The 26,436-nt window shown below is 39.5% G+C and overlaps 2 long non-coding RNA genes across 3 annotated transcripts; one reads left to right on the top strand and one right to left on the bottom strand.

Annotated features, from left to right (window-relative positions):
• Positions 1-8,267: 8,267 nt before the first annotated feature.
• On the bottom strand, positions 8,268-13,402 carry LOC111922753 (uncharacterized). The gene is made up of 2 exons (XR_002860703.2): positions 13,248-13,402; positions 8,268-9,022 (listed from the first exon to the last, which is right to left on the bottom strand). It is a non-coding gene; the product is annotated as an uncharacterized LOC111922753 (long non-coding RNA).
• A 53-nt stretch (positions 13,403-13,455) lies between these two features.
• LOC147654072 (uncharacterized) lies at positions 13,456-23,170 on the top strand. 2 transcript variants are annotated; one of them, XR_015284408.1, is made up of 6 exons: positions 13,456-13,722; positions 16,595-16,698; positions 16,796-16,859; positions 17,360-17,434; positions 19,533-19,621; positions 19,704-21,185. It is a non-coding gene; the product is annotated as an uncharacterized LOC147654072 (long non-coding RNA). The 2 variants fall into 2 exon arrangements; XR_015284409.1 differs by lacking the exons at positions 16,595-16,698; positions 16,796-16,859; positions 17,360-17,434 and having other exon boundaries at positions 19,704-23,170.
• Positions 23,171-26,436: the final 3,266 nt, after the last annotated feature.

The raw sequence follows: 26,436 nt of genomic DNA, 5'->3' as shown, positions 1-26,436 counted from the left end.
CTACCATACTGATCAATTTGTTTTCTTCGAAGACACTCTTTTATACTTTCAATCAGTAAATCTAATAACTTCTTTTTCTAGAGCACTTTATCTTTCTCTAGGCCAGACTTATACATTTTTAACTGCTTCTACCCTGTAGTCAGACTGGTAAATTTATAATTGTCTTTATGGTGCTCCACTATAGTCCTCTCATCTATGACTATAAGTTACTTTATCTTAGTGTCATATAACATGACTTTTCTGGCCATCAATTCATAGGTTTCTCTTTTCAGAATAACATAACTACAGAATTAAAGTTATCATCATGTTTGTTGTTGGCATTAGATTGGCATTCTAGATAGCTGAATTCCTACTCCAGCAGAATTACAACAAATAACATTTTCCCTTATGAAATATAAATACATTTTTTGTCTTCCAGCGCTGAAGCCTTTCTATTCATCTTTCGCCTCCTCTAATTTTAGGAATTTCCTCCTGACAGATTGAAAATATCTGGGTTTGATGTCAATCTATGTTTTATCCATTTCCACAAGCATTCAAGTTACTGTCTCCTAACACTACTGTCCTCCAGTTAATCTTGCAAAAGGACCTGACAGCTGTGGTTAGTGATAGCTCATATGAAGGGATTGTGTCCTCATATCCTACACAGTAACACAGAAGGCCCACTAACTGGTTTTTATCCACTGAGTTTATCCCTACTCATCCCTTTCAATTTTTTTCTTGAGTGTTTTATCCAATTCTGCATGATCTAACCATCTATTCTTTATTCTATACACCGTGAATAGGCCATCGACCAAATTTGGTTCTCCTAGGAGGAAATGTATGTCTATCTAGAAGGATAACATCTAGATTTTATAGCACCTCCCTGAATTAATTATAAAAAAGCAATTATTTACAGCATCATGTAAAAAAATCCCTTCTGTTATTTCAGAGTTTTAGGCAGCTCATTCCTACTCAACTTTAATTTGGTTCAAACATTTTCTCAGTTAAAATTAACAAAGCACACAGATGCTTCTCTCTCTAACCCTCTGCCCCCAAAATATTTCTTTTCCTTCTTTCATCCACATTTTAACATAAAAAATCTTCACTAGTCTAGCCATTGAAGACAATAGATCTCATAATATTTCAAGTCTCATTTGAGAGCAAAATGCCATTCATTAGCTTCTCTAGCACAGCAGTCTGATAGGGACAGAGATATTCTGTTTCTTTCAACCCATTCCAGTGAGAAGTCTCATGCTACAGCATGCAACCCTACTGCAAAGTAAAGTCAGGACAGACAGCTTCCTGTTTTTTCTAGCCAGTTCTTTCCTGTTTTGAAGGTGGTTGAACTTCTTCCAATAAATGTTCATTTTAGAACAGATTATGTGTAGAGAAAAGTTTTTTTAATGTCACATTATTTCAAGAAAATGGAAACATGAAAATATATTTTGTCAACTCTTTTGCATCATATTTTTTTAGTAAAGTAGTAGAGAAACAGACAAACAAGGCAGAGGGCAGAAATGGGTGTGGGAAAACCTCAGCTTTGTACTGAAATTCAATTGAAAATTTCTGGTTGTATAAACAACCATTTTCTAGACTTGTGGAATAAAAAAGTTGAATATTTCCAATCATTTCCCCCTATTTTTTTTACTAGATCTAAGAATTTTCTCTGGACATTAGGCAATAAATGAGTTAATTTTCATTTGTGTTTCATTTCTAATGAGATATATTGTCTCTCAGACTTTCTAGATGTTAATCATATTTGTTATATAAGAAAAACTCATTCTGCAGTCAAAATAGCCTGAAAGACAGGCCAGGTATTATTATAAAATTACTTCATTTTACTGGAAATAGTTACGCCTGGAAAGTCAAGAATAGAATTTGTCAAGAAAATCAGTCTATTCCTAGGTCTGTGACAAAGATATATATTTCTCTTTTTAAAAAAACCTTTTCAACTAAAAGACATGTGATGTCAGTAAGAGACTTAGAAGAAAAACATACTAAATTCAAACCAAATTGGCATTTGCAGAGCACTTGCCCTGTAAAGTGGAATAGGACGCTGAGTTCCCCAGTCAGCTGACACTCGGGAAGGAGATAATCCAGTCCATGAGATGTCCTGTCTGAATGAATAACCTGTCCAGAGCAGGAGGGTGAATTAGGCCATGGTCAGCATTGTGCTAACTCCTCTACCCTTGGGACTGGTGCTGGCACCTGCAGAGCATTGTCCTGCAGAGTCTGGATACATTCCTTAGCTTGCAGCTGTCTTGGAAATGCTACACAATGCTTTTCTCTGTGTGCCAACCTACCTCTAGAGCTGCCATCTTTTGAAATACATGTGTTCATCCATCTAATTTGAATTCCTGAACCTTGCTGTGATGCCACAACTCTATTAAGTCCTAGTTCACTTCAAATTATATGGACGTTCCTGAGTTTAAACATTCCTTTCAGCAAATGCATCACTTGAAAAATTGATGTTAAACCAGAAAGGCACAAGCCAAACCTACATATTTCATATCTCAGTGGAAATGTTTCAACTAACTCTGTGTTCCTCCTGGCACACGTGCATGTCTCAGCAATATTCAGACCTTTTCCTGACTTTTATGCTTTGACTAAGGAGAATATTATAGCATTTGGTTTGGAAATCTGAGAATTGATCTGACACAGGAAGCAGCAGCTCCACCCCACACAAGTGCTCCTCAGTCTTCTTAAGGTCCCACTCTCCATCCCTTAACAAAGCCATTACCAGACCAAACAAGCAAAGCAAATTTACATGAAGTTGTATTAAGAGTACCATCTACCAATTACTGTGTCTGCAGCTTCTACAAGTGAGTCAGTATCAAGCAAAACCCTGCACCTACAAAAATGTGGAAGTTGTTGTGATATGTGAGACTGGAGGTACCCCTCCAGGTTCCTTGCAAGGTTCCACATTTGCACACAAGGCTCTGCAGGTGTCCCTGGACAGGAGGACATTGTCCACTGTTGTATTTAGCCTGTCAGTGGGTGCCAAATATGTGATGTCCCCTTGGTTTATTTACAGATTGTTATAGTGATACACTAAGGATGCACAAGCAATTTCTCTTCAGCAGCCAATCTCTTTCTTATCCAGAAGGACTGTATGGAGGTTTTGGGGTAACACTGTTGAATGCCCCTAGATTTACCTTTCACACTTCTTTCAGTGAATCTGTATCCCCACTCTAGCATGCCAATTCAGTTTTCTAGGCTAAGTGAAGTCTCTTCCAAGGAAAGAATGATCCCAGGATGCTTTTCTTATCATAGAAAAGCAGAAAGTTTTCTACTTGCTAAATGGTAGCAGCTCCTTATATCCTGCATGGTGACATAATTTTGTGGAATCCTTGTTTCCTCCCTTGACACTTAGAAGTCCGGCTTTCACTTTTGTCCTTCTGTTTTCCTCAAGGTACCAAGACCTTATTCATATGTCCAGCTTGGTTCTATACTCCAAAGGCTAAAAAGCCTGTAATTCAAAACAGTGTTTCTTGGGAGGAAGAAAAGTTGACAAGAGAATGACAGCTCTCTCAGACAGTGGGTGCAAGAAGGTCTGATATAATGACATGAAGAGAAAACCCTCTGGTTTTTCTTTTCTCTCTAGTCGTCTGTGCATTTTCTTTAAAACCAAAGTGCTTTGTGCCTCCTCCCACTAGCATGGCATAAAATAGAGAACAGGTTTGAGACATGGAGTTATTTAAAACCTCTGATCCTGAAAGTTCAATTCATTCTTAGCTGTTCTGAAAACTATATTTTGCGGGAAAGATGGAGAGTGTTCCATTCTTACAATAAAGACCGGAATCAAGAGAATATCTGCTACCATCCTCTGAGCTTTCCTTGTCAGATGAAGAAGCATGAGACACAGAGTGTATGAACAAATTCAGAAGGATAAACTATTCTTCACTCTTTTACCATAGACTATCCTCTGGCTTTAGCATATGGCCAGGATATCACACAGAACAACGGTTTCTTAATATAGATTAGGAACAGCACTGAGCCAACTGCAGTTTCAAATCCATCTGCCCATGCAAAAATAGTTTCTTACTGGGATCTTCCTTCTAATGCTGAATTATTTCTGCCCACAAACCGCTTCTTCCCAAATAACTTATGAAACAATGCACTTCAAAAAAAATTGAAAGAAACAGAGGGCTCCCGCTACCCAGTGTCCCTACAGTGGCCTGTCATTAGACATGAGGCTCAAAGTCCTCCAAGGTCCTGTCAGGATAACTTTATAATGCTTATTGTCATTGTGTTGATTCTGCATTCTGTGAATATCCATATGCAAGCTTTCTCCTGTAATCAGATTTATCAGAGCAGACTAGTGTCTATGCAGAGTCCCTCCGTAGTCTGTACATTCAGAATCTTTACAAAGATCTATGGCACTCCCCGGACCTGCATCCGCTGGACCATTTCCTAATTTTCCTGTTGTCTATCCAAGTTTTTTTTTTTTTAAGGGGGAAAAAATTGTGCTAGCTTATTTGGGTGCTTGAGGTTTTTCCTCAATCTGGCTGCTTTTTTGTTCTGTGGGGTTTTTTCCCCAATTTTCTTGTTATTCTTTCCAGACTTCTGATATTCTTACTCAATTTTTTTTTTTTCATAATAATAAAAATACATCCACCATATTTCCAATTTCTTCTAACCACTATCAGTTCAAAACTAACTACATTTCCTTCCAACAGCAACAATATTCAGCAATTTTTCATGAGCTTAAAGGTTTCTTCACTAAATTGTCTGATGAAAACATTACTCGTATTTGTAAAAGGGAGTGAGGATGTGGGATTAGACAGTTTAATATGACTATTTTCTCTTTTGCATTTTGAATTCAATACTGCAGATCAGGCACTGCACTGCAGCATGCTTCCCAAAACTCACAGGAGCCCAGCTCTCATCTCTCTTGTTTTTGCTCTCTATTGGTTTAACTTTATGCAAGCCTAAGAGATTATACTAATAAAAACTTGAGATGACACATTAGAGAATCAGGTCTATATTAATTTGATTTTTACAAAGCCAAATCTTTTCCTAACTCAGTTCAAAGCACTCAGATTTTTTTCTAGCTGTTCTTCCAAATTATTACCTTCAATTTGGAGCCTGCTGTTGAAGTACCTTGTATATAGCTCAGCCACTTCTGTGCTCTTGCTGCATTTTAGTGAGCTGCCTATCATATACATCAGGCCCAGAATGGGGGAAAACCTTTTGGACAGGCAGAAATGAAGCTGTATAAGCTGAAAAACTTTTTGGACAGGCAGAAATTAAGCTGTACAAGCTGAAGTGGCTGTATGAAGTTTCTTACACATAGATAAGTAACTATAGGGAAATTGAGATCGAAATCAAATACTACATTAACAAGTTAACAGGCTATGTAAATCATAGCTGACCATCACCCCTTAACTCAAGAGTATCTATTACAGATAGACTTTTAAAAAAGTTAGAAATGAATCAGAGGCTCAAAGTGCTTTTTGGTAGTTAAATCATTGTCCAGATACACATTAGAGATTCATCAACGAATGATGAGATTTATGTTTTCCATTAGCTGTTGAAATGGTCCATTAGCCGTTCTTGGTCCCCAACAAGAAAACTTGTGAGTAAATAAAAATAAATTGCTGTAGAGTGTAGCTCACTTCACTCTTCACTGAGTAAAAACCTGGCTTCATGGCTAAGCCTAGAAAGTGGTGCTGAATGGAGTTCCAGCCAGCTGGTAGCCAGTGACAAGTGGTGTTCCCCAGAGTACAATACTGGGGCCAGATCTGTTAAATATCTTTCAGTGGTCTGGAGGAGTGGATCAAGTGCACCCTCAGTCAGTTTGCAGATGGCATTGAGTTGGGCTGGATTGATCTGATGGAAGGTAAGAAGGCTCTGCAGAGGGATGTGAACAGGCTGTGTTGATGGGCTGAGGGCAACAGTATGAGGTTCAAAAATTCAAAGTGCTGGGTTCAGCCAGCCTTGGGGCACATTAACCCTCTGCAGCACTCCAGGCTGGGAAAAGTTGCTGGAGAGTTGCCAAGTGCAAAAAAAACTGGGGATGTTGGTTGACAGCAATTGAACATGAACCAGCTCAGGTGTGGCCAGCAGGACCAGGGCAGAGATTGTCCCCCTGTACATGGCCATGGTGAGGCCATGCTTCAAATCCTGTGTTCAGCTCTGAGCCCCTCACTACAAGAAAGACATTAAAGTGCTGGAGCAAGTCCAGAGAAGGGCAGCAGAGCTGGTGGAGTTTCCAGAACCCAAGTCCTATGAGGAGCGGCTGAGGGAGCTGGGGGTCTTTAGACTGAAGGAAAAGGAGGCTGAGAAGTGACATTACCACTCTCTACAACCATCCTAAAAAAAGGTTGTAGCAAGGTGAGGGCTGCTCTTTTCTCCCAGGCAACCAGTGACAGGACAAGAGGCACTGTCCCCAAGTTGCACCAGGGGAGGTTTGTATTAGAAATCAGGAAAAACTGCTTCATCTGAAAGCTTGCCATGCACTGAAACAGGCTGTCCAAGGAAGGCTGAGTCACCTGGAGGCATTTAAAAGACACTAAGGGATGTGGTATAGTGGTGGAGCTGGCAGTGATAGAATAATATTTGGACTTGGTGATCTTATGGGATTTTTTAACCTAAAGAATTCAATATTTTTTATTCTGTTTTTTTTTTTTTTTTTTAAATAATAACAAGCCTTGAAAATGATATCTTGTTGAAAAATATTAGTTAAAACAACTATTAAATTTTCTTTACATTGGGGACATGTCCTGAGACATATGACAAGGCATCACGCAAGTCACAAGACAATGTATGTTGCAGAAGGATTTACATCTACCGGAGAGGGTTCTTTTCCATTCAGACTTAATGTGTTCATCTCAGCTTTTGTTACTTGGTCTAAGTAATTAGCAGACATTTTAAAAGATATGACAACAGACATTTTCCACTTACTCTTACCCTTCTCCATAAGAACTGAAATGCAGAGGGTTCCTGATGACAACCCAGATCTAAAACACACTCCAGTAAAAGATATGAAATAAAAATGTCCAGGGTTTCCCAATTTCCCCTCAAAAGAGATGAACACACAACTATTTTAGCCTCATTTCCCCAAAAAATGAGAATAAATAATTGCATGGCCTGTGTGCAATATGTGACCATCCTTCCACTGGTAACTAGTGATTGTATAGTTACCTATATTAAAAAGAGATTATTTAGGGGGAAAATCCAGTGAGATATTTTATTCCTACAAGTGTGATAAAATAGGGAGTCCTTAATTTGGTGATGTTGATGTTAAGTGCAGCAATAATGAGATGTATATTATTTTTTATTTTTTTTTTTACTATGGGAATTTATATAACAGTAAGAGTGGAATATTTGCCACAGGAATAATAAAAATAGTAAATAGTAAGAAGAGCTGAAATGTACTTAGATATGCACATGCTTGGCAAAAAGTGGATTTAAATCAAGAGCAAAAGTTCTGATGGACACAGCCAGGAAGGGATCTGAATGCCCAGCATGCAGGGGGTTAACTGTATTGCTGCTGGTCTCAACTGGAAGCACATTTCAGGAGGCTTCAATCCCATGACTTATGGAGTCTCCTGGGCTGCACTTGGTGAGCCTTTAGGAAAGTCATTTTCATAGCAGAAACTGGGTAGAGCAAAGAGACGATAGGTCTTGCCTTAAAACTTGTTGGTAGAGACTGTATTTCACAGAACTATAGAACAGTCGAGGTTAGGAGGGAACTCTGGAGATCATCTGCTCCAATCCCCCTGGTAAAACAGGGCCACTTAGAGCTGGCTGCCCAGGACCATGTCCAGGCAGGTTATGAATATATATATATATATAGACACTCTACAGCTGCCCTGGGAAGCTTGTGTGACCTGGAGGAGTTATTTCTTAGATTATATATAGATTCTAAAAAGCATATCTAATTGTTCTCACCAAGGATGATATAAGGTTTGTGGTTTATTTATTGATAGTCAAAAAATATATATAGAAATATACTCTAAAAATGTAGTTTTTACCCAAGCTGACAATATAAAAACATTTTGACCAGCCTTTCAGTGTTTTCCATCATATTCACTCAATTATGCTTCTTTTTTTTTTCTTTTTTTTTTTCCGCTTATCTAGTTAACCTGTAAGTTTTAAAATACTCATCTTTCTCCTTAGTGTTTAAATTCAGCCATTAATGAAAGATTTGCCAGAATAAAAAGTGAACAATTACTGCTCTGGACAAAAGCTAACAAGAACATTTCTTAAACAGCTAGAATAAAGTACATGGGAACTCTAAATGTCAGTCTTCTGGAAAATAAAGATAATTACATACAGCAAGATTTGCACTCTCACCCATTTTTAATGAGAGGTCTCAAAGAGTGATACAAAGCTTATGTTGTTCATTTAAGTTCTTACACCCTTCACTTTCCTTCTTTTGGTGCATCTTCTCATGGTGAGGCAGCTCACCCTCTGCCTCACAGCTGCAGTGCTGGTGCTAAGCAGGGAGAGCCCTCCACTCCAGCATCTATCCAGCCTGATTCCAGCTCTGTTTCATCCTTCTCTTCCTCTTTGTGTCTCCAAGCATTCATAATACCTCTTACTCCTGGGGCTATCTGCATGTTCTGGTTGCTTAGAAACCATTCCTGAATGGCTACAAAGGATTTTAAAAAATTGTCTTCGATAATTCTCCCACCTCTTTTCTCATAGTGGAGTACTGTTTTAAGTACTGTAAGCAATTCTTTTCAAATTTCATTTTCATTATGGTTAATGTGGTTCTTAGGTTGTCCTCTGATCTTAAAAACAGCATACTTTTTTTTTTTTTTTTTTTTTGCTTTCCTTTCCTTTCATCTTTATGGTCCAATGTAACTTTTAGTGCCACAGTTCTGTAGTGTCCTTCTGATGCAGAGAAAATGAAAAGCCATCACAGCCAGAGCCATGGAAACAGGATTTGTCTGAAGGTACAATGCAAAATCACAAAGATCTAGTCCTAAAAATGTCATAAGAACATAAAAAAGAACTGCTCCTTTTATCCATGTTAACTTGATGATGCCATCAAATGCAGAGAACTGCAGGGCCTTCTCAGGTGCTTCAGAGGCTGAGAAAAAAAGAAGTGTGATGAGGTCTTACCAGATTAACATCTTTATAAAGATCAAAGGCTACAATAGGTAGAAGATCCATTGTGAGAACCCAAATAAGAGCAGAAAAAAGGCAAAAAAGCTCTTTGTCTTCACAATGACTTAAATGGACAGAGCATAATTCACCAGTAGCCCTGTAGCTACACTTTGCTTTTTTATGGACACCACAAAAAAATTGCATATTTTATGCTGTATATTGATTTCCAATATTCTGATAAAAAAATGACCATTGTTATATGTCCAGCAGAGTATCTTCTAGTACACTTTATTAAATCTGTGGACAGAGTTAATATTTTCAAAAGCCAACACATTTGTTTCACTTTTTAGAACTCTTGAATCTATACCCACATTTCCTATAATTCCCTGGGTCAAATATAAAATTTATTACATTCTTTTGCACTACTAGTGCGTGTCTGAGTCTTATGGATATTCTAGTTGACTGTCTAAAAACATTTGTGAATAAGAAAGCAATAACTTACTATAACTAGCTATTTTGATTGTCATATGTAACCTGGATCACAAATAAACTCTTTGGTAGCTGAGCAGAAAACTGCCCAGTTATAATGGTTGTGGAAAGGTTTCTGGTTAAGACCAAGAATAGTGACTATTCATTTGTCTGTTGTGCATCTTCCTTATCATCCTAGCTGAGAGTCTGATCTTTCCCAGCATCCTGGCACAGGTAATTCCCTGATAATCTATAGTTATAAGTGCTGAAGGATCTGCAGATCTACAAACTTGTGTGAAGTTCATGAAAACACCTGGTTGTGCTAGTGCAAGTCAGGGCTAGAATTCCCTTGCTTTAATGAACACCAATATACAATATTAGTACGTTATTTTTCTCATCTGCGTTTTATGGTATTCCAAAACCAAAACTACTGTGTCAGCTGAAGCTTCAAGAGCTCAGAAGTCAGATTTAGATAATTAAAAAAAAAGTTTGAAAAATTAAGGTATTAGCGCTAAAACCAGAAGTGTGCCTGACACCCTCAGTATGATTACAGAGACTATATCCCTGCCTGGAGGGAGCTGTCTTCAAGTGAAGACACAGCATGATGGACCTTCACAAGGAGTCTCCCAGACTTCACTTATGCTACTATGATTTCCATCTGGCAAGATCTGCTTCCATAAGCTACAAGAGAGAGAATGTGACTCTTCTGTCCTTCCCCTGGGAAGTCACATATGTCTTGCACGCCAGAAGAGCAGGGAGCAGACTAGCCTTTGATATAGGGGAATGTGCTTCCCCCTGCCATCTGAATGCAAAAATCTCAGAAGCTCTAATTTCTATCACTCTTCAATTGATTTTATTGCTGCATCATACCCCTATCTTAAAAGCAGTGCTTATAAACAGCCTACATTCAGACTTTTAAATTTGTACGTAAGCAGTAGTTTAAGCCTGGTGAACTCTTCAATAGATCAGAGAAGATTCAATGGTCACCTTGTTGTTTTGGCTTAGTCCTGTAATCCTATTACTTCTCTTACTTTTTCTGCTAACATTATAAAGAGCAGCTGAGTACTTACATCTCAGTGTCATATACGTTGGGGAAGGAGAGAGAGGGAAAGAAAACCATTTATTTTGCTGCCTCTATTCCCATGAGAACAACTAATCACGTGGGAGTAGAACAACAAGTTCTGCTAGGCACACAGAATCTGCTTATGAGACATCTCTGCATGCTCTCAAGGTTTCATTAGCTTTAAGTGGATTTTTTCCACTCCTCCAGATCATTGTTATTTCAAAACCAAATTTATTCAAAGCAGGGAAAGACACATCTCCTCAAGTATGTCAACTTCAAACTCAAGCACAAAATGTACTATATGTAATTTTTCAATGATTAAAATATGCATCAGTGACAACAATGGGTTTATGGCAAATTCTCTTCCTGCTGTAAGGAACGCTAATAATTAGTGTGATTTCTGTCATCCTTCTAAGACACCTCTGAAACAGGAGTTATTATGGAGAAATTATTTTTCTATATGGGCTGTCTTGCAAAAATAACCAGTTCCATGTTTGTTATACGATTGTCTAGGGAGAGAGTAACACAATAGCTACACCCAATGGCAACTTCACTAACAGATAGTTTTCAAAGAAAACTAGGAATTTCTTACCAGGGACTCAACAAAAAAGGTCAAATATAAATACTTAGGCCAGTTTTAACAGTTGTTTTTTTTCATGAAGATAAATGCATTTCTAAATGTTGATACATTGAGTAATCTTTGATAATTCAAATTTTTCTTGCAATTTATGTTATTGCAATTTATGTTATTATGTTAATGCACAACAGTGTTGTACCTTTGTCTGGTTTATTATCTTCAATCAGACTAACATAACAAATTGAGCCACTTACTCTTGTCCTTACCAGAGCCTCAGGTTTTGATCTGTCTATTCCATTGTTGTGACAAAAGTAGCTTCCAGATTATTAACCACAGGAATTGATGCTATTCTGGTTTTGCAAAGAAAACTGGAAGTGATGCTCTAACATGAATAAAATATGTCTCCAGTTCTGTAGAACATGTTAGCATCTGAGACTATAGGAAACCAATAAAAAAATAAAGAAGAGAGCCCCTATCTTGGCTTCTGAATTTTGTTAGGACAATTATTTTTCCTACTGCAATGTTAGAACATTTTCATGGTAGTCTAAAATTTCCATTTTGCTTTAAGGATAATGAAAAACTATATTACATAGTTTCTCTGTAGGTGTGTGACTACATTGAGTAGAAAGAAGTGAATTTGGGAGCTTTGCTACTAATTGAAACAGACCATGGAAAAATAAAATGAAGAAAATCATAGTCTGAAATTTTAGAGTCATCAGTGCATGGGACACAATTTTGACATCATGAAATGAATGTCAAAGGAAGACCTGAGAAATAGGAAGAAATAAAATAATGGAGTTGCAGCCAATGCTTCTCATGAAAAGCAGAGACCTCCATAATATGATTTTTCTTTAATCTTTTTTTTAAAATTAACATCACAGCTACTTTAAGTTTGATGGATTAACTTTTGCCTCAGAATAAGTGGCAAAATATTGAATTTCAGTTAAGTTTCACTACTAGTAATTTTGAGGCAATTCCTCTAAAATTTAATAAATGAAAGGTTAGAATTTGCATACTGTCCTTATCATTCCTGAACTTGTATAGTTCATAGATGCATTTTCCAGTCTCATTCTGCACAGTGTGAAAGAAAAGGGGCTCATGGTCTGCATCATGCTTTCAGAGCCATGAAATTCAATGTCTCCCCTGAGCAGTTTCATTGCATGATATGTTGCATGTCACAAAAACAAGTCATGTTCCTTCTAGACACATAAGAAGAGGTGATCCTCCTCTGCATCAAAGACCCCAAGATACAAGAAAATATAAAGGTAGAAAAGGTGTAAAGGGATCTTAAGTATGGGATTATCCAATTTTCTTCCCCCGTTCCACTACTCTAGGAAGAACTCAGTCAGGTGCCAAGAAAACCAAAATGACACAGAATGATTGAGCACAAATCATTATTCAAATATACAAACATGTTATCTCAGCTTCACCTAAAAAGACTTAGAGGGGCAGCAAAGCCTCTGCTAAAATCAAGAGGATACTTTCCTTTTTGAAACACCTTCATCATCGTAAAAAAAAAAAAAAAAAAAAAAAAAGCCTTCATCATTGCCTATGGAAATAAAACACCCTCACTGATTCAAGGTTTTTTTTCACACTCAGCCTACATATTTGCTCCAAGCTTGGAACTGCATTTTAGTTTCATAGCTAGAAGTTCAACCCAGCTGAAAATTCATCATGTGGAAAACCTAAGTCCAAAGTTACTTGCTTATTAGCAAAAATGCTTTTAGTGAGAATCTTGTAGATTGTTACTATTTAACCATATGTAAGAGCCTCCCACACCACATTCCTCAATCAAAGTTCTGCTAAAACTAGTTATGCTGATTGCAATTTGCTTAAAGGACGGTTAAAGGTTGCTGGAAGGATGCCAGTGTGCCTATTGCTGGAATATATGCATTAAAATACCAATGACAGGCAAAAATATAACAGAAACACTTCAAATATAAAAAAGTGTAATCAGAAAACCCTGCTTTAGCATAAAAAATGATAACATAAACAGGGTTTTAATTTCCCTGCATACAGTAAACTACTTGTTACACAGAAAGATCCCTGGAAAAGCAGGGTTTTTTTTTCTCGAGGTTTATCACCAGTGTTAGCAGACACCTTGCAAGGGTGGCTCCTCCTCACACAGCAGTGTCCTTTCGTAGGCAAAAGAAACAGCTTGGTTCTGCTAAGCACATGTGTTCCCCGTGTCGGGAACAGCTCTTCTTCAGGGTTCGTCATTTATCGGGAAAAATGGGAGGAGTCTCTGGTGAGACTGATGACACCTCAGGGCCTCTGTTTTAAATGCACAGCACCCAGGGATTACCCTGTCCCTGATCTGGCCAGCACAGCTCCACTTCAGGCTCTTTCAGATCCTCAAGATAGAATACATGCAGAGAAGAAAATAAGAAAAAATTAAAAGAATCCTTTTAAAGGGGAGCTGGCAGGGTTTTAGATTAAGATCATCCATCCAAGCTGATACTTACCTTCTCTATAAAGATGCTGATGCCTTAAACAAAATAACTTCAGCATTCAGAAGAAGAGAAAGGACTCTGAGCTCACTCTGTAAAAGTTTCCCGGCATAGACACCGTTGTGGTAAGTCCATGTCATAGTCCTTTTCCTACTGAAATGAAATAATTCACAGGAGCATTGTGTTTAGGGAATTAGGTCTGACAAATCAAAATGCTCCATTCTTGCACTCACTGAAGACAAGAGAAGAATTAGCACTAACTCTGAGACAGCAATTTTTTGACTCATCAAGCTTAAACATCAGTTTATAGATGCAGCTTAGCATATTGACTCTGACTAACCTATTTGCTGACTTGGGGAACAAAGCAGCAACATGAGCAAATGGCAGCCCATGGTCATGCCCTGGTTTTACCTCTTTTTCCACCTTTACTTCCTTGTACACCTCCAGATCTATCCTGGGAACCAAAGGCCCCTTGTTTCAATTTTTTGGCAAGCCTTTTTATTTATGGTGTAAAGTTCTTCAGGACTGAGACCACCCCCTAAGACCAAACTTTCTCTTGAATGAATCCATGGGCTTGAAGGGTGTTTTACAAGTACATGAAGTGACAGCTTCATAAGCTGAATATCTGACTTTTTATAGCTTAACACAGCAAGGGCCACCACAGATAATGGCAGGGTTGAAAAGGGTATAAGAGAACAGAATTATAAGCAGGGAAGACACTGAGATGGGCTTGATGTTGTGTGTCCTCTTTAGGAAGGAAGTTTTTGGGAGACCTCGCAGGCACACATGTATGGGATTTTTTTTTCCCCCTTGCATATACCATAGGCTGATTTTGTAGTCCTCCTCAATCAAGAGTAAATTAACATTTCCTTGGTAAGGACTGTGGAGGGTTTACATTTAGCCACTTAATTCATCCACTTAAAAGGGTAATTAATTCACAGATACCACCACTTCCTTCAGGCTACTTTTTAGCATGAAACTAATATAACTGGTACCATCAAATAAGCAAAATCGTTTCTCTGAACTGTTTTATTTTTAAGGTGGTGGTAGGGGAATAGACAAAGATCTGAGTCAGCCCCACACATCCCTGCTGGCTGTTTGGTCAGCCTCATTTCACTATTTGTGTTCGTGCCTGGCTGCTGCAGGATGTAACACCTCACTTTGTCTGGAAAGTGAGCAAGCATTCAGAACACATTACTCACAGGCTGCAGCTCCTGGAAAAGTCACCTTCATGCCACATAATTTGCAGGTAGGACACACTGCACAGGGACTGCAGCTTAGCAGGGAAGTCCCCAAAACCACTTGCCCCAACTCCTGCACTATCTTATAGATAAAGGATGCACCATCTCACAGGACAAGATTCTACTTGAGCATAAGTGGTTCATGAACTGTGTCCTGTTAGTTGTCAGGACAATAAAGACCATTACAACCTCATGATTTAATTTCATGCCTATCAAAGAACGTGACAAACTTTCCAACTTTCCTCTTCTGAGGCTACTTTCTCCCTGTGCTACTCCTACAACCAAGGGAGAAGGATGTTCCCATACATGTCTATGGGCTCAGTCTCCTGTACCTGATTCATTCAGTCTCCTCTGATTATAATGAGAGCCCAGTCAGATTAACCCAAAAGTTAATAGCTTTTACAAAGACTCCTTAAGTGTGCTTTGTTGTCTATTACTGAGCTCAACAACTCGGTGAACATTCATTTCAGAAAGGCATCTGTTCTTGAATTGAAGGCACTACAGATAAGATCATCTGATATCTTTGTCCCAGCCAGTCACCCTCACTTTGCTTTCTAGTCCTTCTAGAAAAATAGGGCATGCAAAAATACTTTGGAGAAATGTTACCCTGGAGTGCTTTGAACACAAGGGATCACTTTCAGAGGCTCAGATGAGATGAGTCCACCTCAAATAATGTTGAATACACCACTGCTTCACTGCTTTCATTATCACTAAAATTTACTTTTCTTTCTCTACCTGGTTGGAGGTTTTTCCTGATAACCAGAGTATCACAAGCAAGTAAAATATCATCGTTCAATATAAGAGAGATACAGAGAGGCTTCTAGCCCATGTATATGTGCAGACATGCTCATAAACATAAAAAAGTCCTACAGTCTCATAAATGTGAAAGTTTAAAATGTCAATACATTTTAAAAATAAATCTCATGATTTGCAGATCTTTCTAATCTTTGAGCAGTTAAGGTTGACAACACTGTAAATAGCAGCTTCTGGCCAAAAACATAAGGCAAATTTTAAAACTTAATGCAGAATGACATAAAAGATAAATAAAGATGATCTTAAACTTCTGTCAAAACATTCATAAACAAGATAAGCCATTAAGGAAAAAGGTGTTGCATTTGAAATATCTGCTTTCACCATAAAGCAATCTTTCAGATCCACAAGGCAGATTAGGAAAGAGTAGCAATGCATTTCCACCATCTGCCCCAGTGGAATAAAAAGAGAAATATAAGACTTTGTCAACAGATCCAGAAGAAACTCCAAACCTACAGACCACACAGCAGGTGAAAGACAAGAATTTAAGTTTGGGCTAAATCCTCAACAAAGTCATCAAGCCGTTATCATGACTAAAAGCTTCTTGCAGTCAAGTTCTCTTTGCAGCAAATCATTCTTATTGACAACTAATTTCTAGAACAGCTTCACCTGGAGCTCTAGGTTCTTCTTCTCTCAGCCCAAGCATTACCCCTTGCCTAAAGCCTAAATGAACCAAATAGATTGCCTCTTTCAAACCCACACTTTCTATATTATTTCTACTATACTATCTTTGTGCAGATCAGGTGTATAGATTTTGTGAAGGAGCTGGGAAGGCAAACTGCAGCATGTCCAGGCTCAGCTCCTTATTTCAATTGTCCCATGACATTTACTTAACATACACCTGACATTGGCTTCTTCCTGGTACTTATGCTGCCCTCTTCAACACATTTTATGCATCTCCTTCAGTAGTCTTGTATGATTTAATCCTCTACGTTTCAATTTCCAGGTGTGTCAGACCTGAATGTACATCCAGGTGCTCAGAGAATTCTGTTTTAAGACAACAGGACAAGCTTACAAGTTCATTTAATAAATATAAATCATCCTGAGAAGGTAGGCACAGGGAAAGTCTGCATTTTGTGAGTCATTAATTAGACTTACAAGAAGCCTTTCTTTAGAAGAATTCATGATTTTTTTCTCTTTTATTTAGCATTGATCTGTTAATCATCACCATGAACCTAGACTGCATTATCAGTACTTTTCCTTTGAATAAGGTAATTAAAAGGTATTTAGAAATTAAAAAAAGTATTTTCGACACAGATCACTCTAGAAGCTTGAACTTTGACATGGTCATCACATATACAGAATAAAAATGTGTTTCCCATTAAGGACTTTCCTCTACTATCTGCAATGAAGAATAAGACATGAAAGAAAGTGAAGATTTCTCAGATGCAAACCCCTGATAGTTCAGATGTTTACTTTAGTTGGCAATACCAAATCACGATCTTGAATCCCTATGGAATTATATTTTAAATTGGTGTACTGGGTCTATTTGAGATGGCGCTAATTTTCTCCATAGCCAGGGCTGACATGGGATATTATCAGTGTCCACACTCAGCCAGCAGTGTCCCATGCCCATACAGGTGATGTCCCACACCAGCACCTATGGCAGGGAGAGCACTGAGCCATCGATGTTGCCCTGGGACAGTGTGGGAGCCTGGGGTCCCTAGAGGAATGCACTAGAGTCCCCATGTCATATTCTGTCCCCCACCAGGCAGCACTGGTTGAGAAGCACCAACCCCATGGCGTAACTTGGCTCTGTTTTTGCAAGGATGTTTCTGTTCATAGGGTAAGAAGAAGAAATTAAACGTAAGGGCCATATACAAGTGTTGGCTTTCCTGTGGTGCCGTAACAGGAATTTACAGCCCAGGTCTGTAAAACCTTCTGTGAAGAACCCTGGGCTCAGCTTGACAGTGAGGAAGGATGGGCTCATGTTGTCATCTCCATCATTGCAAAGGAAGGTTTTGCTCCTTCTTCCACGCATGAGCTGCAGGACAAAAACAGGTCTGAATTTACTGACAGCTGGGTGCAGAGGCTCTTTAACCACTTTTACCGTGACCCTCAGTGCCTAAACAGTTTAGTTTACACGGCACTTTATCTGTGACCGCAGCTGACCGCGCAGAGCTGGGTGCTTTCCCTTCTCCGCTGCCCATGCCTCTCATCAGACAAGCGCAGCAACAGCAGCATCTAGTGGCAAGTGGCATGCGTGGCTGCAGCAGAGCAGAAACCATCTCCCAGTTAAGGAAGTATAAACCAGGCACAAATGGTCAAGGCTAGAAAATAGCAAACAGCAAAAAAATCTGCAATATTTTTTATTACAATTTTTTATCATGTTTGCATGCATACATAACATATAGAATATATATATATCAAAAATAAGATACTCTTAACTCGTTCTTTACTTCACATGACTAACACTCACTACTTCAAACACCAACTGATTTGATGACAATATGCTTATATCCTATTTAACTTCCTTAGATTTTTCACATCAGAAGCATAACAGAAGAATTTCAAGGGAAATTATACATGCAATTATAGTTTTGTTAGGTACTCAGGCAGTGAACAGTATGATGCCTCAAGCATCAGAGGAACATTATATGTACAATAAGACATTCAGTTCCCCTGCAAGGGCAGGATTCTACCTTGTTTTCCAATGCAAGATTTAAAACAATTAAATTATTATTTTTTTCTCTTTTTCCCTTCTGGCACAAGTCCTGGGTTTTGTATGCTGAATTACCATTGCTCAAGATAGAAGATTTTTTAGTGAAAACATTCAGTAAATCTACACCTCCTTCTTGGCATGGTACTGAGTGGCTGGGATGGAGTTGTTTTCTCACAGCAGCCCATATAGAGCTCTGTCTTAGGTCTGTTACCGAACCAGTGCTGATAACACAGGTATATTTTAGCCATGGCTGATCAGTACTTGCACAGCATCAGAGAGTTCTCTGTTTCTTGGTCTGACCCCACACTGAGTAACCTTGGAGTGAGCAAGGGGCTGGGAGAGGACATAGCAAGTACACAGCTGACCCAGACTGAACAGAGGAATATCCCATATCATGAAACTTCATGCTCAGTGGTAAAAACTGTGGGTAATCTTTCCAAGGCAGCTGCTGCTAAAGGAGTTGCTGGACATCAGTCTCCTGGTGGGAAGTAGTGAGCAATTGCCTTTTCCCCCCCTTGGAGTTTTTTAGTTTGGTTGTTTTTGTTTTTTCCCCTTATATCTTTCTTTCACTTGTTAAACTCTCTTTATAATGCTCCAGAAGGTCTTTCTTGCTTTTCCTCATTCATTGTCTCTCGCACTGCTGGGGGCAGGGAGTGAGCATGTAGTGGGTCTGTTGTGTGACTGCTGGTCAGCATAACCCACCACAACTGAGCTTCCTTTGCCTAAAATCCTGTTCCAAATGTGCACATTCCACTGTGTCCAGAACTACCAAGTGTGATATTTCACATATTGCTGTGAAGTTCCAAATTTTCACAAGTTAAACTATATACTAAAGGAAATACAGCATTATTTATCATATCAGCTTACCCAAAACATTTCTTCATGAGCTTATCCCTGAACACTTCCTTGCCCTTGAATTGATCACTTACAACCAAAGTTTCCACCCTCCAAAATTATCACAACAAAACTCAGTCTGGACTTGTGCTCCCCCAAGTCCCTTCCTCATCCAGGATGCTTTTTCCCTAAAGTACATTTTCCACAGATGAGAAGAGCCACAGCAAAAGGGCATCTTTCCCCACTATTCAGCTTCTGGTTAGAGCAAAACTGTCTTCAGCAGCAAGCTTCCTCTTGAAATCTGGCATATGTAGACAATGCATATACATAAATCAACTGTTTAAATCCTAAGGAAGATATGGAACAATTGTATTTATTCCTCTAACAGCAAATCATGTTGCTAACCCTGTCCAGACCTTGTGTAAATGCTGTTCTACATCCTGCAACAATGTGTGTCACAAACTGTAGCAAAGGAAGGTAGGTTCTTCTTTTCTTCATTTCTTGCTAGATTCCTTTTTCTCTTGAATTCCTATATCAACTATCACCTGTTCTGCTTTAGGACAGAATTGCAGGTTCAAAAGAGGCTCATCACAAGGAGTTAGAATTTTCTAACATCAGTCCACAAGGAAAGTGAAGAAACTGGGAACTCACTACAGTGAACAATTTTATTTTACAGGAAGCAAACAGAGTACAAATTGAAAATTGTCTTCATCAAGTACTGTGTTAAAATTCGAAAAACAGGGGTAAAACATGAAACAGAGACTGTGAACAGATAAGGAAGTATAATCTCTCCTTGGAAGATTTCTTTTCATAGGTAATTTCTTATGGAGTACGTGTTAATTTATTTTTCCCACTCTCAGACAAACAATCCGTATGTGTTTAATAGTTGGTGTTTCTACTGACAATGTATCAACTTACCAAAGGGATGATTGCCCTAAATAAAAACTAAGTGGATGGAATATTTCATTTTCCCACTTATGCATGCAAGATGGCAGAAGAAAGAAGAGAGAATTATTTCCTTCCTAAAACAGCATCATAGAGTTTTCCAGTTCTCCTGACCTGGATCACTCCAAAGCCAGCTGCCTCCAGGAGCTTGCTGTACTCTGCTGCTGTTTGCTCTTTCCCTTCTGTCTGGACCAACATATTCAGAGAATACAGCTGGGTTTCTACAGGCCCACTTTTATCCTTATTCAGAAGAGATTCAACCAGCAGCACTCCACCACCTGGTGGAGAGAAGAGAAAGAAAACACACCCTGAGCAATGAGAAGTAGTCTTTACATTGTCATATTTCAGCATCACAGAAGACAATGAAAGAGCCAAAGCAACAGAGCATGTCTTTGCTTGGCTATGTAGGTACTGATGTCCCAGGGCTGAAGGGGGTGCTATCACTGGGATAGAAATTTCCCATTTTCCCCAGCTGAAATTGACAGGCCCTTACTGATTTTGCTCAGAAGATGACTCTGTAGGCAGTGCTTTCAAAGCTCCAAGGACTCAATGTAATTCTTAATGGGATTTTTTACATGACTTATACACTTGTCTAATGCAGTGTTATGGCATATATCTGATATTCCTTCTGAGAGCAGTTATTTTTAAAATAAAATACCACAATAGATTTAAGTGTTAATCCTTCTGAGAAAAATGTCTTTTAAGGCGCTTACAAAATTTTCTCATTAAAAAGGCACAAACATTGGCAGACATTAGGTAACCGCTCTGTTTGTTAGATTTCATATCTTGTACAAAAATAAGCTAAAAAAGATGGCAGCTGAACTTGAAGCACAAAGGCACTGCAGGGTGTCTCCCCTTGGAGATGGCTGAACCTCATCAGAGGCACGTACGGAGCCCTCGCAGCCAGACATGCAGACACAGAGTTCATGACAGCAAAGACACAAAGGCTAATGAAAGTGAACTGTGTCACCTCCAGCCTAATGGCAACACTCTTAGTGGCCCTTGGTAACAAACCACTGTGAATCACAACTTTGGTATTTAAAAAGTGAAAGGAGTCACTGCAGACTAGCCTTCCTTGGCTTCCTCTTTCCACGTTTAGAAAGATGGGAAATTGAGAACAGAGCACTAAACCAGGCACTGGGAAAGCCGTGATGGAGCCCACAAGGGAGCCATATGACTCTTATGAATCCTGGCAGTGCTCAGCAGCACTGGGACAGCAGTGTAAGAGGCTGCAGAGAGTCTCTCAACCTAATGGCACTGACTGAAGGGCAGAAGGGAAAGTCTGGCACCAGAAAAATGTATCAAGCAGGCATGAGAAAAAGCCACAGCTGCCATGTACACAAGGGCATAAACTACTTCTCACACAAATGAGATGGTAGAAAAAAATATTGAGCTTTCTAAAGCTCTCATCACTCATATTCCTCTTTTTAACCCAACCAATACAGTAAAATGTTCCCTTTACAGCTTACAAGATTCTGGCATATGTCCTGTTTTCCAGTGTCATACCTATCATATATTATAGTTTGTTCTTTTTTTTTTCATTGTTTGTAAAAGACAGTTTAGAGGCTTGTTAAGGAGGATCTATTGTCAGTAACATCCCTGGTCACAGACCTGCCTGAAAGGGGAAAGGCATAATGCAGCAAGAATATCTCTGCCACACTTACTCTACAGAGTTCTGGCCAGTCATGAATTTCAGACCCAATGAGGCAGTTGTCCATTTTGGCACCACAGAAAATTGGTGATTCCTACTGAGCTTATGATTATTATGGTTATGATTATGGTTATGGTTATGATCGAACCAAAACCCGAAGATCCCTTCCTGCAGAACTACTCTCAAGCCCCAGTACCCCAGTCTATAAATACATCCAGGATTACACCATCCCAAATTCAGAATCTGGAATTTGTCCTTCTAAAATTTCATACAGCTAGTGATTGGATTGTGCAGTGGTCTAATCTATCAAGATAACTCTACAAGTACTCTCTACCCTCAAGGGATTCAATGCTTCCCACTAATTTAGCATCATAAGCTACCTTGTTTAGCATCATTGGAAAACGACTAGGTAAGATCCATCAGAGGGAAGACTCTTTTATCTTCAGTTAGAACATGGCTGAGATTACTTCTCAAAAGCATGACGAGAATGAGAATTTTGAAATCACTATAGGTCGTTAATGAGGAAAATTCAAACTGAAACTGAATAGAGGAATTTTATGCAAATGCACATACACACAGGAAAACAGCATCAGCAAACATTAAGGAAATTGAAACTGCTCCCTGTCTGTCTTAATGATACGCTGTCTGGGAGAGAGTCATTATAAGACACTCTGTATTCACAGTCCCTTCCATCTGAAGGGACATAACATATAAATGTTATCTGCATGGCAAATTAGGAAGGGGAAGAAAATATTTGAAAAATCTTATTCTTCACATGGTATAACAAGACAGGGGAAAAGGCAATTGAAGTCAGCCCTCTGTTTCTCAGACTTCAAAAATTATAAGTGGGAAATAATCCCACCACAGAAGAGACCTTCCACATTTAAGGCAGTCAGACAAAAAAATACTACATTTTTAAACCTTCATGCAGAGACAAGGTCTATTCAACCAAGCCTCCAAAGGTCAGTGGGGTCTCAACAAATGTTACGTCCATCCTGAAGGCCAGATCTGCCTTAGTTGTTTGTTGGGGTTTTTTTTTTTTTCCTTTAGACTTCTGTCATGCTTATTCAAGTCCAAAGTCAGTTTACATTATGATGCTTTATTATGAACTGTTACAATCTCAGAGAAGAATGTCCCTGAGCATTTCAGTCTTAGATGTTTATAGAAGACTGAGTTGTATTTCTTACCTTGGGGACTAAAAATCCACAGATATATTGCACAATGATTTGAGAATAGTCAAGGTCTTCTGTCAAATTCATCTTTCTGGACTGAGACAGAGATTTTCTGCCTCTCTTAATTTAAATAAGCTTCTTTTCACCAGACACAAAACACACCAGCTGATCCACATAATCCTATTCCTTCCAAGAAACACACTGGTTACAAAACATTTTAGCTGAGTTATTTGGCTTTGATGTGTTCTTCTATCAGGTTCAGCTGTTTCTTCCATCATCAAGTATAAAGCTAAAGAAGCAGTGTGGATTAAAGCTTGTACTGTCAGTTCATCAGTCAGCAATAGGCTGGCACCTCAGAAGCACTTGAAAGCAAGGAACAAACAAAACAGGAATCAGTGCAGAAGAATTCCAAGAACCTGAACTCAGTGTGATGAGCCAGAGTTCATAAACCAAAGCAGAATCTTACTTTAGGCTTGTTCAAAAGCACAGCTTCTCCACTGAACTGGCTTTTGATGTGGGAAGGCTTCAGAAAAAGAAACAGAAGATAGCAAGGGATAGAGTGTAATATGAAGAAAACCTCTACTGATCTGGCTTGCAGCTTGGCCAGATAGGTGTGCAGAAGAGCAGCTTGCAAAACATGATCAGTATATTTTCCCTCACCTTTTCTCTATTTCACTAGGCTGGTTCCCCCCCTGCCCACTTTGATTCCTCCATTTTTTCCCTTTGGCCCTTTCTTTAACTACTCTCAAGTTCCCCACAGCTCCCACAGTAATTACCACAAGCCCACTTTAACTCCTCATGATGTTTTCACTCTGGTAAGTCCTTTGATCATTTTGTTTCTGCTTTTCTTCTCAGATAAAAATATTTAGCTGAACTTCTTTCTGGCTTTGTGGGCATCCTCCAGTGGTCCTCCACTAAGGGGACAGGGAGTTCTGATATTTGTCACTGTGCTTCTCATTGTCTCTTTGCTAGCCTTTATACCTAGATGAGGTTGATTACTGCTTTTGTCTCTTGCCTTTGTCTGTGAGGCTGAAGAGCCCTTAATGATCTGTCTCAAAACTCAGGTACCCTCACATTATGGATTTCTTAATGTCCTTAACATTCAAAATGTCCCACTATATACAACTCAGAAACAGTATCTGTTTCCAAGTTTCTAATACTATAGGGTCTACTGTGTTACAAAAATAGTAGGTCTCAACATACAAAAGTCAGAGCAAATTCCAAACTCTAAAAAAATGTACAGCTCCTCATTCCGGACAACATAACCCAGAATCTGTGCAGCTTGCATTTGACAAGGCACCATTTTTAATTTTTGCATGTTTTTAGTATGCACTGAGAGGTGAACACTTTTGTCAGGCTATAGCATCCTTAGCATTCCTATCACAGCCTGGAACTGCAGTCTTCCTTTTGTACTATAAATGCTGAAAGAAGAAACCAATCACAGGCACTGCTTCATTTATCACACAGAAGGTTTATGGGCTGAAGAATGTATTCCATTTCAAAAAAGCATTACCTGTCTTAAAGGTACGAGATACAGCACAGAACAAAGGCTTAATATGTAGCCTTCTGACAGCATGAGTCTTAAGGCATTCTCAAGTCTCATACTGAGATGTTGGAAAAAAACAGTAAGTTTTACGTGCTTTAAGTCAGGCCCTGACAGCCTGATTGCACTAATACGTAACATAAAGGCTATTTCCTATTTTAAAGGATCTGTTTCACCCTGTAACAATGAAATTGCTTTTAGCAAGCCTGGACATGTACACTGCACCCTTTCAGAAGCTGAATGGTGTGAGAATACCCAGTTCTGAAAAGGCTGCTCTACTGGCAGAGGACATTGTGCTCAGGGTGTCAGTGTCTTGGACAGGCCACGTCTGGTCCTAGGGCCTGAGAAACCCATGTGTTATCAAGGTAATCTGTAACCCATAAAATATTTGGGAAAGGTTAGATGCATATGGACCAAGGGGTGGAATGCAATGATCCAGACCAGGAGCTTTTTGCACATCCAGGAACGAGTGTCCCCCATGGCAGCTGCCAGGGTGGTCTCAGGCCTGTGCTGTGCCACAAACATCCCTCAGCAGCAGGAGGGGCTCAGGCAGCTCCTGCTCGGTGCCACTGCCCACACAGCCCTGCCTTTAACGATCCAGCAACGTGTTCTTGTGAGAATGGCCTCTTTCTTGTACGAAAATAATAACCCAAATGACCCAAAATGAGCTGCTTCCTTCCACCGACAGTGTCTGTACAAAGTAACGTGGGAAAATCCAACATGGCTTTATACAAAGCTGGATGGAGCACGGACATAGGTGTCTGGCATCTGGATTTACTTGCTATGTATATCCCTCTTCTTTCATATTAAAGCCTTAATCTTTAGTTGCTTTACCAAACCACTTGTTGCAGGCCTTCCTTAGTGAGTTCCAGAAAGCACTCTTGTCTGCAGTGTAGAGCATTCTCCACAACCCTGAGAGAGCTTCACTCAAAATATTTCTTCATTCAAAATATTGCCCTACACTAAGCTAGTCTGCAATAATGTATTTTTGAAGGGATAAAGCATTAGAAATGAGAAGTGTGGAGAATTTTTGGGGGGAAAACCACACACTTATAGAAGCACACACAGTTCAGCACAACCTGTGGACAGGTCCCCAGTGCCTCAAGGGTTCTCTAGAGAAGCTCAGTGGAAGAAGGGAGAGCTGAACACTGGAGCCAGTAGGGAGCCTGGAGTGTGGGTCCTACTGTCCCACAGTGGTTCTACAGCCACAGATCCCATGGGACAATTTCCCACCCTTCTGCCCTCCATTTGAGGTCTCGGTTGGCAAGGTGTTTCTAGGCAGCATTCAGCCTCCAGCCTGTGCCTGATCCTGCTGCAATGTGGCTGTTGTCTTTCTAAGCAGGGGTTCCTTATTCAGTGCATTCCCTGTTTTGTTTTATTTCTTGCTTAGTTACTGTTTCTTCTGTTATATTTGAGGCAGCATTTTCCTAGTTCTGTGCTTCTTCAAAGACCCATGACTATCAGCAAGTTCTGAAAAGCAGCAGCCATCAGCTTCCAGTTAGCACATTAAGATGGCAAATTTCCCGGCTTTTCCTGCCCTCTGCTGTTTCATGTAACTCCCAGGCCATCAGGCCAAGGCCCTGCTGGAAGTTTCTGTACTCCCAGACAGAGCAGCCTGGGAACAGTTGACTTCACTCAGCCCAGCCCAACACGGCCAGTCTCAGCTCAGGGGCTGTGTTTCCTGCCCCGGGCAGTCTTCTGCTCTGGGCTGGTTCCCTCCAGCTATGGCCAGGTTTCATTCATTACTCCTAAGCCATATTGGAGCTAGAAAATTTATCTCAGTCTATATGGTGAAAAACTCCATGGAAGGGGGAAAGAACTCTATTGGCAGAGCCATCTGCTTCAAACAGAAAACCTCCCACTGCAGCACCGTGAAAGGGCACAAACTTGGGAAGAGCTTTTGTTACCCAAAACATGAGTAACTTGGAAACCTCCACCTTATTTCCATTGTTCCTGCACAAACTTTTTTAAAGTTAACATA

Source organism: Cyanistes caeruleus, chromosome 3 (genome assembly GCF_971803275.1).
Source record: "Cyanistes caeruleus chromosome 3, bCyaCae1.hap1.1, whole genome shotgun sequence".
Lineage (NCBI taxonomy): Eukaryota > Metazoa > Chordata > Aves > Passeriformes > Paridae > Cyanistes > Cyanistes caeruleus.
This window is presented reverse-complemented; position numbering and strand designations above follow the sequence as displayed.